Source organism: Nelumbo lutea, chromosome 3, assembly GCF_056320005.1.
Source record: "Nelumbo lutea isolate HS-2025 chromosome 3, American lotus-T2T, whole genome shotgun sequence".
In the NCBI taxonomy this organism is placed as follows: domain Eukaryota; kingdom Viridiplantae; phylum Streptophyta; class Magnoliopsida; order Proteales; family Nelumbonaceae; genus Nelumbo; species Nelumbo lutea.
The window spans coordinates 77,042,501-77,047,500 of NC_142686.1; positions in this window are offsets into that span (position 1 = coordinate 77,042,501).

The following is a 5,000-nucleotide window of genomic DNA, read 5'->3' on the forward strand; positions in this document are numbered from 1 at the left end:
TTGCTTTCCGTGCTTAGTGGGGCCTTTGGGTTCTGCTTTCCTCGGCCATTCTACGTGTCATTGATGCGTCGTTGGTTTGGGGGGTGGCTGCCTGAAGGTGTACGCGATGCGCGTGAGTGGTGTTTGGGTGGCATGTGTTGATGGGCTTTGTGCTTGTGGTTGGAACCATTAACCTTCCCCTCCTCTTCAGTTTCGCCCAAGCTAGTCGTTGCTATCTGGCCGTGTGCGGGTGGTTCCTGTGTTGCCTACCCAAAGAAATGGAATTGATACCCCTCGAGTGATAGTCTGTCTCTCTCCTCCCACGGTAGGGGGTGAGGCAGCCAAGAACACGTAGAACGTGATGCAATGCATTGTCTTGTGATTGTGCAATGCACTCGGCACATGTCTAGTGTGTGTTCTCTTGGATGCGGAAGATGCCAAGGGTAGGGGCCTTAGGTCCCTTGTTACCACCCTATTATATGTCCTGATATGTGATCGACAATTGCAACTGCGTAGAGTGTTCGATGTTTTCGGACGGTCTCATGCGGGTTGTGATGTCGACAAGGAATGCTACCTGGTTGATCCTGCCAGTATGTGACGGTTCAACCTCCTTCAGCGCCATCAGCACGCCATCAGCACGCCATCTAAGTGTCTGGGGTTGGGTCCTTGTACTCTTTTGTAAGGGGGGTATGCCCATGGCAATTATGTAAATAATAGTTCGAATGTATAGTATTTTGATGTATCCTTTTGTCACTCCCCCAAAAGCTTAACGTACTCTTTGAGGGGAGGTAGGTAGTCGAGTGAGCTCATAAGCGTGTAAAGGTTAAGCACGAGATCCCCTCGACACTGTACTGTGTGCTTGTGCTTACCACTGATTAATGCAATACAAGTTGCCTTTTGTCTAATTTGTGTGCACTGTTGTTTCCTTTTGTGTGTTGTTGCTCTCATTTGTAGGCTTTCTCGACCCCAATCGAGCGCCGCACGGGGCCCCGTCGATTAGCCCCGTGACAGTTGGTATCAGAGCTAGTTGACACTAGCGGTTGTCAAGCGCAACGAGTTCCTTTTGTGCCCCGCAACAACACCAGCCGGATGAAGAATCGTGACACGCGAGAGGAGATCCAGGAAGGGGTCTCACGGGTTTATGATGAGGACGAGCCTAGAGGTAGCTCTCCCAAGGACAAAGGCGTTAGCTCAAAGCATAGCAAGCGTGACAAGTCAGTTGACAGGCTTGCGACCATGGACAAGCGCATCATGCGTTGTGAAGCAGTGGTTGGTGAAACTCGTGACCGTGTGGACGAGCTTCAAATCAACCTTGAGACCGTAGCATCGGTCGTGGAAAGATTGGAGGACCAGTCCGGCGATGGCTCCAACAGACCGGATAACCCACTAGAAGACCTGGTGAAGTGCCTACAGATCCAGCTTGAAGACTTGAAGGGCGAAGTGACCCTTCTGAAGAGGCTGATGGCCAGTACAACCAGCACACCTGCTGCTCCAGCCCCTCCAAAGATCAAAGTCCGCGAGCCTACCTCATATGCAGGGACTCGCGATGCCCGGGAGCTTGACAACTTCCTTTGGCAAATGGAACAATATTTCACTGCCGCCAAACTCGTCGAGGAGGCGGCCAAGGTGCGTACTGTTGTTATGTATCTTACTGATGTTGCTATGTTATGGTGGCGCAGGAGATGTGCCGATGTGGAGCGAGGATTATGCTCCATTAATACGTGGTCCGTGTTCAAGAGCGAGATAAAGCGCCAGTTCTATCCAGAGAACGTGGAGTACCAAGCCCGTCGGAAGCTCAAGAACCTAAAACACACGGGCTCATTGCATGAGTACGTGAAGGAGTTCTCCGCACTATCGCTCGAGATCACGGACATGTCAGACAAAGACCTTCTCTTCAACTTTATGGACGGCCTACAACAATGGGCCGAGCTCGAACTCCAGAGACGAGGTGTAAAGGACCTCGCCACAGCCATGGCCGTTGCTGAACAACTGGTAGACAACAGGCGACCAAGCAAAGACGGCCCCAAACCCAACTCATATCAGGGCGTAGGCAAGATGGGAGGTGACAGGAAACCTTACTACGCGCCCAAGGGAGACTCTGGGCCGAGTAAACCCAACACTTACAAGTTCTACAGGAGACCCGAAGGAGACACTGGATACAGGGGTGGCCAGTTTGTGAAGAGAACACCTCCGGCACCTTGCTTCATCTGTGAGGGAAAGCATTGGACTAAGGATTGTCCTAGTCGGGGGAAGCTCAATGCCTTGCTTGCAAAGCTTAGTGATGATGAGCATAGCGAGGAGGAGAAGGAATCGGGGGAGACAAGAATGGGGGCTCTACGAAGACTCAACGCAATGAAGAAAAAGACGAACCCACAAGGAGCATCGAAGTTCAAGCCGAAGGGACTGATGTATGTAGACATTCGCTTGAATGGTAAGCCCACAAGAGCCATGGTGGATACCGGTGCTACCCACAACTTTATCTCTATGGAGGAGGCATCCCGAGTAGAATTGGCACCTACCAAGGAAGCTGGATGGTTGAAGGCTGTGAACTCTAATGCCAAACCCATACAAGGTGTAGCTCATGGGGTGGTCTTGCAACTTGGTGACTGGGAAGGGATGATAGACCTCTCAGTTGTGCCCATGGATGATTTCCAGGTTGTTCTCGGCATGGACTTCTTAACTCAAGTAAAGGCGGTGCCCATGCCCTTCCTCAACAAAGTGTGCATATTTGAAGACCAGGCTCCTTGCATGGTTCCAGTTGTGCCAGATACCACGTCCACCCCCAAGATGCTCTCAGCATTGCAACTCAAGGATGGAGTGCGGAAAGGAGAGACCACTTACCTAGCCACATTAGTGAACTCCGACCTGCCTGATCCACCAACCGAGCATATCCCGCCAGCGATTACAATGGCACTAGAAGAATTTCAGGACGTCATGCCTCCCACATTGCCAAAGAAGCTTCCCCCAAGGAGAGAAGTTGATCACAAGATTGAGTTGGAGCCTGGAACCAAACCACCGGCACGTCCACCGTACAGAATGTCTCCTCCTGAGCTGGCCGAGCTACGCAGACAGTTGAATGAGTTGTTGGAAGCTGGGTTGATTCAGCCTTCTAAGGCCCCTTTTGGAGCACCAGTCCTGTTTCAGAAGAAGCACGATGGATCTCTTCGGCTCTGTATTGACTACCGAGCTCTCAACAAGCTCACCATCAAGAACAAATATCCCATACCATTGGTGGCCGACCTCTTTGACCAACTCAGCAGGGCCAAATACTTCACCAAGTTAGACCTGAGGTCGGGATACTATCAAGTGCGCATAGCCGAAGGAGACGAACACAAAACAGCCTGTGTTACCCGTTATGGGTCCTTTGAATTTCGTGTCATGCCCTTTGGGCTTACCAACGCTCCAGCAACCTTTTGTACATTGATGAACAGAATATTTTGTCCCTACCTGGACCAATTCGTTGTTGTGTATATTGATGATATTGTGATCTACAGTAGAACCCTGGAGGAACATGTTGACCACCTCCGCATTGTTTTACAGGTCTTGCGGGACAACAATCTATTTGTTAAGAAGGAGAAATGCTCTTTCGCCACAGAAGAGGTGGCCTTCCTCGGTCATATAATCCGAGCCGGCACAATCAGTATGGATCCAGCTAAAGTCAAGGCCATTCAAGATTGGGTACCACCCACCAGGGTCACCGAACTTCGCTCCTTCCTCGGCCTCGTGAACTACTATAGAAGATTCATCTCTGGATTCTCAGCACGAGCCACTGCCCTCACCAACTTACTAAAGAAGACTAGTATGTGGACCTGGAGTGAGTGTTGCCAAACAGCTTTTGATGATTTGAAGAGAGCTGTCTTAGCAAAACCTGTCCTCGACTTGCCTGACCCAAACAAGCCGTATGAGCTACACACAGATGCTTCTGATTTTGCTATTGGCGGGGTCTTGATGCAAGAAGGACATCCCATCGCCTTTGAAAGCCGCAAATTGAATGATACAGAGAGGAGGTACACTGTACAAGAGAAGGAGATGACAGCCATCGTCCACTGCCTCCGCACATGGCGACACTACCTGCTTGGCTCCAAGTTCGTGGTCAAGACTGACAACATAGCTACTAGTTACTTTCAGTCTCAGAAGAAGCTGAGCCCTAAGCAAGCGCGATGGCAAGATTTCTTAGCGGAGTTTGACATGACTCTAGAGTACAAGCCAGGCCCGACGAATAGGGTTGCTGATGCACTTAGCAGAAAGGCCGAGCTTGCAGCACTATCCACAGGTGAAGGTCCCTCTCAAAGCCAGATCAGACTAGACCTCATCAAGCTCATCAAGGAAGGACTCCAGAAGGACCCCATTGCTCAGAGCCTATTGACAGCGGCTTGCGAAGGGAAGACTAGGCGGTTTTGGGTTGAAGAAGACCTTCTTTTGACCAAGGGAAGGCGGATATTTGTGCCGAGAGTTGAAGACTTGAGGAAGACTCTCCTACGTGAATGTCATGACAGCTTATGGGCAGGACATCCTGGGTGGCAGCGTACCTTGGCACTTCTACAACATGCTTACTATTGGCCCCATATGGAGCAAGATGTTCGAGAATACACATGGACATGCCTGATTTGCCAGCAAGACAAGCCCGAACGTGCCAAACCTCTTGGACTCCTACAACCTCTTCCAACTCCCTCACAACCTTGGGAGAGTGTTTCCATGGACTTCATCAGCGGTCTTCCTAAAGTGGGAGACTATACATCCATTGTTGTTGTTGTTGATAGATTTTCCAAGTATGCCACTTTCACCCCAGCACCAAAGCACCTTTCAGCAGAAGACACGGCATACCTTTTCTTCAAGCACGTGGTGAAGTATTGGGGAGTCCCACGGAACATTGTTAGTGATCGGGATCCCCGATTCACTAGTGCGTTCTGGACAGAGCTATTCAAGCTTCTTGGCTCGAACTTGAACTTCTCCAGCAGCAGCCATCCAGAGTCAGATGGGCAGACAGAGAGAATGAACTCCCTCCTTGAAGAGTACCTCCG